Source organism: Protopterus annectens, chromosome 8.part0 (assembly GCF_019279795.1).
Source record: "Protopterus annectens isolate FY-2018-M chromosome 8.part0, PAN1.0, whole genome shotgun sequence".
Taxonomy (NCBI): domain Eukaryota; kingdom Metazoa; phylum Chordata; order Ceratodontiformes; family Protopteridae; genus Protopterus; species Protopterus annectens.
Window position 1 is genome coordinate 1,594,125,020 of NC_056741.1, and position 13,276 is coordinate 1,594,138,295.

Consider the following 13,276-nt stretch of genomic DNA (forward strand, 5'->3'; position numbering starts at 1 on the left):
GGGCAGATATAAGGAAGAGAGTTTGTGCATTATGAGGATGTAATAATGAATGAGGTCTGCTTGTGTAAGCTGCCACCTGGCACCAGACAGGAAGAAAGACTGATGCCCTCTTCTAAGAAATAACACAACAAGCTTAACACTACAGTTACAAGACTTTTCCTTAACAGTTTTAAGTGTATTCAGGTTTTGTAGTACATGGTCATTGGCCACTATCTAGAAGGGTCTCACAGGCAGAATTGCATGATAATGCTTCCTTTCACAGGTGTGCTTAATGCTAATTAGCCATGTTTCTCCCTCTGGAAATCTCAGTAGCTCATTATTTACACTGGTGAGCAGTTCAGAGGAGTTCTCATCCATGTGCATTTTCATTGTTGATGGAAAAGTGAATGCTGTCCAAAGATGAAAATAATCCAGTCACTCCTATGGAAGGAGCCATGGAGCAGGTAAGTTCAGTGAAGATGTCTGTGTGTTAGTGTACATAAGTGTTTGGATGTTTGTGTGCTTGTCTGTAGGGATCGAATGAAGTTGCATGAATATGTTGTGTATGTTTGCCTGGGCAGTCACAATGGGGGGTTAGTTAAGGGATTGACAATATAGATGCATGTGTATGTATGCGCCCATGCATACACAGGTGTAGGTAGATTAAGTGAACTTTTAAGCATTCAGTATAAAAGTACAGCTGAGAAGCTGGAAGTATGCAAAATAGAAGTGATGAGTAAAAATGAAGGCAAAGTAAAGCCCAAAATGAATTAAAGAAAGAAAAATAATAAACACATTGCTGTTGTCTGCATGTTATCAAAGATGGTGCTTCATAATAAATGAACAATATAATACCACACCCAGAGCAAGCAATATGATAACAATTGTGAGAAAACCTTGCAGAGCATTAACTATATTTCTTGAAGAGTAAGGCCAAAAGTACAAAGCATTTCCCAAAAAATAATCCCAGTTAGCGAATCAAAATCTTTCTTGGAATTAGCAAGAACTGCAAGAAATGTTCATAAGGAAACCCCCCTCCATGATGCATTTTATAATGCTGCACAATAAGCCATTACCCAATTTTCTTTCTTCTACATCTTGAGAGACAGTTGGGCCATCAGGATGACTATTTGACTATTATGTATTAAATTAATGGTACATGAATGCAAGAGCAGTATGTTTTCCAGCTTAGACCTAGTGTCCAAAGATCAGGCTAATGGAATTCTTATTTATTTGTATTTAATTCTTCAGCCATCATTCCTAGCTCTGTTAATGAGTTAACTTTAGTCTCTCAAAGATAATATTTTCCTTGGTTATCATATTTTAAAAGGCACATTCTCAGACTTAGTACAAAAGAAGAATACTGGGTTCAATTAGTGAACATGGTAACAGGTCCAAAACTAGGAATTTGTTTGTAGGTGAAGTTGTGTTCCTCTTCTCCATCATTAATACTGCTACTATGAAACTGCAATTGTCTAAGAGTTCAGATTTTAAATTATATTTTTATTCAGGGTGTGTGTGTTGCTGGGGGTACTGGGATACTCATTAAGTAGAAACACACACAATGCACATTATATTTATATAAAATATGGGTGTAGTAGACATGATCAAATAAGTAGATAATAGACAGTAAAAACACTGGTCACTTTAGGGTGAAAATACTAATGTCAATGAGCAGGTATGCATAGGTTCATAGGTGTGTACTAGGCTAATGGCCCTGGGGCCTTTACAAGCCTAACTTATAGGATTACCCTGGCATTGTGTCACATAACCTTAGTTCCCAGTGCCTCTGTCGAGTAAAGCCACTGAAGTGATCCCTGAGGTGAATTTTCACTCATCAAAATTTCTCCTGAAGAGGGCCAGTGAGGTGCTCTGCTTGACATGTATAGGAAGTCTATTCCATAGCATGGGCAGTCTTTGGGTTATGAACCTGTCCCTCCAGCATGTTCTGTTGATTGTGGTAATGAGGTTGAGGTCTCTGGAGGATGTGGTGTGGAGGGATTGGGATTTCCTTAGATGTAGCATTTCTAACAGAGCTGGGTCAAACATGGCTTTGTAAGTCAAGCAGAGATTGCCTCTAAGTAGGCAATATGAGAGAGAATAGTTGTTTTTTTTTTTAGTCTGTCCATATAGGACACATGTTTATGGCCTAGGATCCTCTTTGTGAGGTACTTTTGTGGGCTCTCCATTTGTTGCAGGTGTTTAGTGAGGTACATGCCAAATGGGGAATTGTACTCAATGATTGGCCTAATGAGGGAAGAGTAGAGGGAGACAATACCTCTTTCGTCCTGGATGCAAAACCCTTAGCAATGAGATGTGCCACATAGAAGAACTTTCTGACCACAGTGGCAATGTGGAGGTCAAAAGAGAGGTTGCTGTCAACCTGTGTTCCCAGATCTCTTATAACACCTTCTGTGTTCAGTGGACTACCATTGATGTGGTAATTCATGGGAACTGGGTTTTTCCCAAAGGGGATGACGACACATTTTTTGGCATTGAGCTTAAGGCCATGGTTCTGTCACCAGTCATTGGTCTCAGTGACGCCCTTCTGTAATATGTCAGCATCACTCGGGGAGTTAATAATAGCTCCCAACTTGCAATCATCTGTGAACTTTGTCAGCCAGAGTCCCTTCGTATTTGCCTGAACTTCAGAGAAGTAGATACCAAAGAGGAGAGGACCCAGGACCAAACCCTGTAGGACTCCACTTGTGACTGGTCGGCAGTCTGACTTGGAGTCAGCTACTTTCACACTGTGGGTTCTACCTGTGAACCAGTTTGCAACCCACCTAGTGATATAGGGGTTGATGCCCAGCGTAGTGAGTTTTTCTATGATTCCTGAGTGAGAAATGGTATCAAAGGCCTTGGCCAGATCAAGGTAAGCTGTATGAATCACCGTGCCTTCATCCACACCTCTGGTGACTGACGCGAAAAAGTTGACCAAGGTGAGCAGGCATGATCTACCCTTCACAAAACCAAACTGTGTGGGATCGAGAGTTTGGAGATTCCCTATATCCTTGTTTATTAGGTCCATGATGATGCGTTCCATAGCTTTGCGTATCAGACTTCTCAGGCTAATGGGGTGATAGTTCCCCGGGTCTGTAGTTGCTCCTCCTTTGTGGAGAGGGATGACTGTAGCAGTGCACCATTTGGTAGGGACAAAGCCTGAGGTGGGGCTGTCAATGAACAGGGCACACAGGTGAGGTGCCAGTTCACTCTGTAGTTCAAGTAGAATACAATCAGGGATATTGTCAGGTCCCATAGAAGCTGTATTCTTGGCCTTGGACAGTGCTGTTTTAACATGTGCAGCAGTAACACTGGGTGCCTGGCAATCTACTGGTATTGTGATTGGTCCCTTGGGGGGGGGCGAGAAAGGGGTAAAGTTGGCTCTGAATCTGTCAGCCAGTATATTGGCAATATCTGTTGGCTCGGTATAGGAGGTACCATTGTGCAGTAACTCAGAGAAAATCTGGGTATTGCCGTGGAGATTCTTTACATAACTATAGAAGGCCTTTTGGTTTTCTTTACTATTTACTGCAATTCTGTTTTCATAGCTAGCTTTAGAGGATTTGATGAGGGATCCCAACTTTTTGTTGAGGCTGATAAGGGAGTTTTTCTAGTTTTGGGACTTCACCTTATTCCGCATCAGTTTCCTCCTCCTGTTACAGAGTTTGCTTATGGCAGAGGACCATCAGATTGGCTTCCTTTTTTGGAGGAGAGTGTCTTGGTTCTGTTGGGTATGGCAAGATCCATGCATTTGTGTATGTGTTCGTACAGTGCATTTGTGTATGATTCGGTGGTCATGCAACTGATCTCCATTTGCATGGGTGGCGTGAAGTTAGCCACCTCTATTTTTAGGAGCCCAAAGTTAGCTTTGGAGAAGTTTTTCATGATGGTTACCTTTGTGGGGGGTGAGGGGTGGGAGGGATGTGTATTTCCAAGGTGATTAGTTTGTGGTCGGTTCTAACCAAGAAGGAGTTGACTATTGGTGTAGAGCAATGGTTGCCCATGTTAGTAATGACCAGGTCAGTCAAGGATATGGCTACCTCTAGTGGGGATAAGAATGAGCTGGTGCAGGGCATTCGAATTAATGAATTCCAGGAAACTTTGGGCAAGTGTATTGGTACATGAGTAGTTTTCCCAGTTAATGGAGGGGTAGTTGAAGTTGCCCAGTATGGGAGTGTTTGGTTGGACCCTAATATTCTCCAGGGTGCTTAGGAACGTGGAATGTGAGTCTTAGGACATGATTGGGGATCTACAGCAGGCTACAACCTGAATTGATGTCTTACCCAATGTTAGCTGCATCTGAAGTATCTCTGATGAGTTATGTTGGGCTACTAGTCTGGAGGTGTACGCATCCTTTGTGAATATGGAAACACCACCGCCTTTGGAGCTTCGGTCCAAGTTTTGGGGCTGAAAGGTGTGGAATGAGTTATAGCCTGGTAGTGCAGGGGTGCTTTCTGCTGTCTTGGAACCAGGTCTCTGTTATGGCACAAATGTTGATGTTCTCCATTTTGAGGAGTGCTTCAAGCGAATGCATTTTGAGATTTAGACTTCTAGTATTGAGCAGCATGACCCTCAGATTGCTTTTGTTTGTAGCTGTTATGGTGGTAATTTGATCTTTGGAACACCGCCTAAAAAGGCACTATATGGGTGGTAAGAGCCTTGGCCAGTATCCAGAAGCCCAGGACTGACAGATGCCAGCCATCTCTGGCAAAGCATCAAGGTCTTTCAATCATGACATCCCAGGCAGACAGATACCGGATCCCCTTAGAATGACACCAGAAACATAGCCAATTGTTGAAATCAATCATTTTCTGCTTTAACTGTGGTATCATTTTGGATAATGGTAGGATGCTGCTCATGGCTAGGGTCATACCCACCTGGGCTACATAATCCGATAACTCCTCCATGTCTCTTTTCATGTAGTCCAGGGAGGTACACCTCAGGTCATTGACATCCACATGTACAATGACAGAGACATATTTGTACTGTTGTTGAGGGACCTGAGTGCATGTGTTATGTGGCAGATCCTGGCATCTGACAGGCAGCTGACTGTTACTTTTTCCTTATTTAACCTAGTGAGTGAGACATCAGTGTGCCTCACTATTGAGTCACCTATGACTAGTGTGTTGGGCATGCTGTTTTGCCTTATGGGGCTTTGGTTGAGTGGCACACTGTTTAGGGGAGTTATGTGTCTCATGATTAGTGTTGTGTTGTGGTGGTTGAGTCCTTTTCTGCCTTGGAGGTCTCTGCTGTTTGGATATATTTTTATTGAAAGCCTCCATGAGGATGGGTGTGTGGTTTGTGTTTTTATGTGAAGGCAGTGCTGCTGTGTGTGTTCTGGAGGGCTAGGTGTTCCATGTGGTGTGGTGCAAGTGTTGACCTTCTCCTCTTGACCAGCTATTCTGGTCTTGGCTGGAGAGTGCATTCCAATTTGGATATATAAGTACATCTCTCGCAAGTCTGAGAGTTGCGAGGTAAGAGGAGAGGGTTGTCAGTGTACATGAGGCAGTTGCTGCATTGCTTCAGGATGCCCAAGTTCACCAGGTTAATAGGAGAATGCACAGGGGACTGACCTTTAGACATGCCTGGAGGGGTGGGATTTAATAATGAGTACTGGAGCTGTTTCCTTGTAGAATGTTTAGTGATGGTAGCACTTTTGTGTGCAACAATAATTGCTACAAGAAGTCTGGTAAAGTGCTAGACTAATAAGCTAGCAAAAGTGCAGGAGAGGAGAGAACTAGTAGATCTAAGGGAAAAACTGAAGAGCAGACTTTGGCACCGCTCAGAAGCTTACAAACAGTCCTGGATACAGTAAATCTGTATCTGGACTAGACTAGTTACAGGGAAGGTGGGAAACAAATGCAAATGTGGGCTTTTACACCAGAAAGTTGAAAGAGATGGAAAATCTGCCCAAATGGCTAATAAACTACAATTTCTGGGCCACAGCCCACTCCTCTTGTGGTAGATAGGCTACCTAGTGCCTATCACTCCCACTGATAAGCTAGAAGGCTTCCATCCAACATAGAAAGGCTTGGTGGGCTCAGAAGCTTACATACAGTCCTGGATACAACAAATCTGTATCTGGACTAGTCTAGTTACAGGAAAGCCAGAAAAAGTGCAAATATGGGCTTTTAAATGAGGAAGTTGAAAGAAATGGAAAAACTGCCCAAATGGCTAATATACTACAATTTCTGGGCCAGAAACCACTCCTCCTGTGGTAGAGAGGCTACCTAGTGCTTACCACTCCCACTGATAAGCTAGAATGCTTCCCCCCAACACAGAAAGGCGTGTGGGGCTCAGAAGCTTGCAAACAGTCCTGGATACAGCAAATCTGTATCTGGACTAGATTCGTTACAGGAAATGCAGAAAACAAGCTTAGAATTGTTTTTGTTTGTTTTTTTTTTGTTAGTAAAGTGGAAAGGGAGAAAGGAGGAGCAGAAGATAATTCAAGGTTAAGAAACTAAGTGAATTGACCTTCTCAAATGTTCTCTCTGTATCAGGTAGAATGAGCTAATAACACTAGACTGGGAGAAGTGTCCCAGATCAAATTTACAGTATGGAGCGGGAAACTGCAAAGCCACCAAGTATAAGAGCAGGATACCAATAGGGAGGAAGGATGGGAAACTAAATCAGTTATATGATGCGATGCACTCCTTGGCAGGAAATTAGAACAAACGCAAACAGATGTTTAACAAATGGAGAACATTTCCAGTTAATACCTCACACACAGAGAAACTAGCTAGAAAAGATTTACAGTGTGACAGTAAAAACCTTATTTATCAGGCCCTGTGAGGCAGAAAATTTGAATACAACTGTGCAGATTATTTTATAGCTATAAAATACAGTAAAAAGTATGCAGCATATAGTAAAAGTGCTATAAATAACTAGTAGAAATAAGGAAAAAAAACGGATACTGATATATCACAGATCAGAGTTTTGCTCAGTGCCCTTCCTCCATTTAGCTCTGTGTGAAATGGTAGAAACACTCACAAGGTAACTTCTTAAGTAACAGAAAGTTGAAACCTGAAACAACTTTAAAAAAAGCTCGAAAGAACCAATGAGGTGCTTACTGCAAGCTGTAGTCCAGGTAACCCCAATCAGCCAATGACCATAAACACTTCACTCTCACTGAAAATGCAAAATGGCTTTTGGTAAACTGAGATGGCCTGGAACGTGTTCAGACACACAGCCTCTGCAAACCATCAGTTATATGATACACTGCTTGGCAGGAAATTAGAATAAACAAACACAAACAGATGTTTAACAAATGAAGAAAATTTCCAGTCAATACCTCACACACAGTGAAACTAGCTAGAAAAGATTTACAAACAATGTGACAGTAAAAACCTTATTTATCAGGCCCTGTGAGGTAGAAAATTTTAATACAACCATGCAGATTAGTTTATAGCTATAAAATACAGTAAAAAGTATGCAGCAGACAATAAAAGTGCTATAAATACTAGTAAAAATAAACAAAAAAACAGGATACTTATATATCACAGATCAGAGTTTTGCTCAGTGCCTTTCCTCAGATTAGCTCTGTGTGAAATGGACTGAGAATAAGCTCTGAACATGCAAAAGCTCACAAAAAAGCTGCACCCCAATACCCCTATTAACATAGAGAGCACACAAAATTGGGGTAAGGACATATTTCCCAACCGAGAGAATTGTGCAATCTAGCTCACCTCCTGATCATCTGTTTAGCTGACTAAATGCAACCAAGCTCACTATCAACTATCTATTGTACTCTTATATTCATACATAGCTATTTTATATATATATATATATATATATATATATATATATATATATATATATATATATGTATATATATATATATATATATATATATATATATATATATATATATATATATATGTATATATATATTAAACACGAACTAGGTCCCAATAAGCAACAGGAAAAAAGTTGCAGAAGCACCAAAGCCCAATAAACTTCTTCCTTAAAAGTCTTGAAATGGAAAAAATACTTCTCCGTTGAAAATAAACAATCCTTTAATGTGAACCAACAGATAAAAATGCACGGCAGGTTAAACACTTCTTAGTAGTAAAATCCAAAGAAAAGCAAGGAATAAATCAAGCGCTTTCACCCGTTCCTATGACGGGCTTTTTCAAGATAAACTACCAACAGTTCTTTGCGTGCTTAAATACAGTGTTAGTAAAACAATTAGTCAATTAAAACAGTTGTAACAATCCAATTAGGTCATTTGCTGAATAGAACTTCATTTCTGTTTAAAGAAGAATCACATTTGTAAATGTTTAGTTCCAATACATTTTCATCGGAAAATTATTTAAAGTACTTTTATCATATTAAATTCTGTTCACTGTTGTTTGTACTTGTGAACCGTTAATATCATGTGGAAAAATGTGCAAAAACTAACATCTATTCTTTTAGTTACTATTAAGGCTCTTCTACGCTTGCTTATGTTTTTATAAAAAGTTTTATTGTGTAAAAGCACCTCCGCTGCCATGTTATCCACAGCGGACAGAATTGAACCGAGAAAATAAATACTAAGTTTTATGCAGGTCAAGATACGATTGGTCTTTCTTTTGCACTCTTTTTGTGTTATTTCCCATTATTACAAATACTCTATTAGTATACTGAATACAACCTTTTCTACGGTTGTAATATGTATTGCCGTGTACACGATCGCAAAACCTCCAAGTGTTTATTCGTGCCTGCTGTTACCATAAGAAGAATTTAAAATATTTTTAAATATTAGTATATTAAACTAATGATTGTTGTTCCTTAACATTTTCACAACTAAGTCTTGATAAAAATAAATTGAAGCCTTAAATTAATAATTCTTATTAAATCGGACAATTTATTGTTCATCTTGCTGAGAAGACAGATATCAATTCTAATGTTTTTAGTTAATGCTTCAGTATTATGATGTTGTTTTGGCAGTAAGCAACCTTTGAACTAAGAAATCAATTAAAACTTGTACAATAGATTCTGAAAAATATCTATTAAATACAATATATTTATATATCTACAAATATATACATAAGTAAATATTATTATTATATTAAATACATTGTAACTAATAAATAAATAAATAAATAAATAAATAAATAAATAAATAAATAAATAAATATTAAATATCTATTAATTACCTAATAAATATGTCAAAAATATACTTATGCTCAGAATCACCATAGACATTAAAGATGTTAACTATAGATGTTATCTACCATATGAATATGTTGTCAATCAATTGTTGTTTCGTTTAAAATTGATTAGGAATGAGTCAGTAGTTTTTTTAAAAAAATAATAAATAAAATACAATATAATATAATAAATACATTCAAATTAATTGTGAGAGTGTAATCTTAATTATTAAAAAGTTATTAGTGCAAAAATCTTTGTCTTAAAATGTATCTAGCATATTGGTTAAAAAACTTTGGCCCACCTAATGAACATACACTGTTATGTTAAAATTGAGTTGAACTTCTTCTATGAAATCAATATATCAGTTAAAATACAAAAATACTCTTAAATCCTTTTATTTTAACTAAAAGATTTTTAGAATATTAAATTATACATAGTTATTACTTATCAAAACTCAATAAATAATTATTTAAAATGTTATAGATTTTTAGTTATAATTTTGCCCTTCTTAATTTGAGGAGGCTTGAAATACTAATAGCTTCATTAAGTCCTGGGGGTTTTGATGCATTTAGTCTAAGTTGCCAATTCAATTCTTTAAATTCAATAGTAGCTTCCCAATCTCCCCCTCTAGGATTAAGGGGAACCTGCTCAATAACTAAAAATTTTAATGTCATGTTGGGGCAGTTGATAAGATGTTTAACAAAAGCATTAGTTTCTTTCTTTTTCCGAATGTCATACATATGCTCGTAAATTCTTTTACGTAATGCTCTTTCAGATTTGCCTACGTAAAAACTCTCACATTCCTGACAAATTCCTAAGTAAATTATGCCTTTTGACCCACAGTTACAATAACATGTTGGTTTTAAAGTAAATTTTCTTGATTTAATATAGTAGGCATTACTTTCAACAATATAAGAACATTGTTTGCAACCATTGCATTTGTATGTACCAATCCTACCACCTTTGTTACCAGATTGTGTTGGTGGTTGATTTTCAAACATATTTTTCAAATTGGCATTTCTTGCGTTTACAAACATCGGTCTTTCTGGCACCCATTTTTTTGTATCATCATTTGTAGTCAAAATGGGCCAGTATTTGTTAACCATTTTCTTTAATTGATCAGTTTCATTATTAAAAGTACAACTAAAAATAGTTTGAAAAGCAGGGGAATTCGTTTTAGCTTCAAGAATGGGGTTTGGTAAGTCTGGTGGTTCTAACACTGTGCCTAGCAGTGGACTATATATGCCTGTTCTTCCTTCTAAAACTTCTTGATACATTTTCTCTATTAATGTCAATGGGTAACCTCTCTCAGAGAAGAGTTTTGTTAGCATTTGAGCTTCAACAAAAAATTTTTCATCAGTGTTACACATTCTTGAGGCCCTGATGAATTGGCCTTTGACAATACCCTTCTTCTGTGAAAAAGGGTGGGCACTACTATGAGTAGTATATATGAGTAGTATATATAGTATATATATATATATATGTATATATATATATATATATATATATATATATATATATACGTATATATATATATATATATATATATATATATATATAAGCTAGTTGTTTTTGACAACTTTATGAACTGTTATAATTGACACCTGAAATGGACAAATCATAGCATGTCTAAGGGACAGCTACTTTAAATATATAAAAATACAAAGTGAGTTGAAGCTGGCCATAAATGATTTAAACAATAAGTTATAAAGTCTGTGATCATTCTGAAGTCTTGTAGTGCATCAGTTGCTGGCAGTAGCCTATGAAGGTGAATAAAACAGTAAATCAGGAAGAGTGGTTAGGTCAGGAGAAAAACAGCCTGGAACTGTCCATTTTATTAGCACTTCTAACAATGTAAGTAATTTATTTGCAAAGGTGATAAAAAATAAAGGAGAGATTTTATGTTGAAACCCACAGATCAACTAGTTAATAAGTGAAAATCAGAGTTTTATGTGTAGGGCAGGAAAGATATTAAAGGAGTTAATAAACAGCATAGCAGAGAAAATGAAATGGTTCAGTAATAGAGTTTTAAATGTAACATTATTCTAAGTACGTTTGTGTAACAGAATAATGTTAACTGCAAACGGCAGAAAATACTATAACTGGTGTTGTGACTTCTTCACTAGTAATGTTATTTATTTGGCTGTGTGAATTTTTAAATTATTATACTTGAAAAACAAAGAGGAAGCCTAGACCTATGATCCATTAACATTCATTTAACATCAGAAATAAAGATGAAAACGTATTTTATGCACACATATTAGAATCTCAGCATGAGGCGCTCTTTAAATTAAAAACGTGTTATAAAGGACACACAGATCTGCCTAGGGAAAAATTTGTCTAATTATTTAGTGCTTATGGAGTCATGGTAGGTTCATAGGTTGGTACTAGGCTATCGGCCCTAAGGCCTATGCAAGCCTAGCCATAACAATTCCCTGGAAATTTTTTCCCACAATATTTACTTCTCTGGGCCCCTGTCTAGCAGGGTGACTGACATGATCCCCGGGGTGAATTTCCTATCTCTCATCCAATCATCAAGTTTCCTTTTGAAGAGGGCCAATGAGGTGCTCTGCTTGACATGTATGGGCAGTCTATTCCAGAGTATGGGGAGTCTCTGGGTCAGGAACCTATCCCTCCAGCATGTTTTGTTCAATGTGATGATAAGGTTTAGATCCCTGGAGCATGTGGCTCTGAGGGATTGGGATTTCTTTAAGTGGAGCATGTCCAACAGCTCAGGGTTTGACATGGCCTTGTATGTTAAGCAGAGATCGCCTCTGAGTAGACGATATGCCACAGAGTATAGCTGGAGTTTTTTTAGACAGTCAGCATATGGCATCTGCTTTAGGCCTGTGATTCTTTTAGTGAGGTATTTCTGTGGCCTTTCCAGCTGTTGCAGATGTCTTGTGAGGTACATACCAAATGGGGCATTATGCTCTATAATGGGTCTAATAAGGGATGAGTACAGTGGGACAATGACCTCCTTTTTTCTTGATGAAAAGCCCTTAGTGATGAGGTGTGCCACGTAGAAGGATTTCCTGACTGTTTTGGCAATGTGCTTATCGAAAGTGAGACCACTGTCCACTTGTGTCCCTAAGTCTCTCATCACACTTTCGATGTTTAGTGTCCTGTCACCTATGTGGTAGTTCATGGGTACATTTTTTTTTCCAAAGGGGATGACTATAGATTTCTTGGCATTAAGCTTGAGCCCATGGCTCTGGCACCAGGCATCTGTTTCTGTAAGGCCCTTATGTAGAATATCCACATCATTTGGGGATTCAATAATGGCTCCCAGTTTGCAGTCATCTGCAAACTTTGTTAGCCAGAGTCCCTTAATGTTGGCCTGTACTTCAGAGAAGTAGATGCCAAACAAGAGTGGCCCCAGGACTGAACCCTGAGGTACTCCACTTGTCACTTGTCTGGAGCTGGATTTGGAGTCGGCTACTTTTACAGTCTGGGTTCTGTTAGTAAGCCAGTTGGCAACCCATCGAGTGACGTAGGGATTTATGCCCAGCTTAGTAAGTTTATCTATGATTCCAGAGTGGGGGATGGTGTCAAAGGCCTTGGCGAGGTCCAGATAGGCTGTGTGGATCTCCTTACCCTTGTCCACGGCTCTGGAGACCGATTCAAAGAAGTCAATCAGATTCAGCAGACAAGATCGGCCCTTCACAAACCCAAACTGGGTGGGGTCCAGTGTCTGGAGGTTGCCAATGTCTTTGTTTCTAAGTTCCATGATAATGCGTTCCATGCCCTTGCAGATCAGGCTTGTCAGACTGATGGGACGGTAGTCCCCGGGATCCAAGGTGGATCCTCCCTTGTGGAGCAGGATAACTGTAGCTGTACGCCACTCAGTGGGCGTGAAGCCTGAGGTGAGGCTATGATTAAACATGACACTTAGGTGGGGTGCCAGTTCATTTTGTAGTTCATGTAGTACACAGCCTGGGATGTCATATGGTCCCATGGATGCTGTATTCTTAGCTTTGGAGAGTGCTGTTTCTACCTGTGTGGCTGTGATTATTGGAATTTGGCAATCTTTTGGTATTGAGATGGGCCCTTTAGGGGGTGAGAGGAGAGTGAAGTTGTCACTAAATTGATCTGCCAGGATATTGGCAATATCCTTGGGATCAGTATATTTAATGCCATTCTGTTGTAGTTCAGAGCAGAT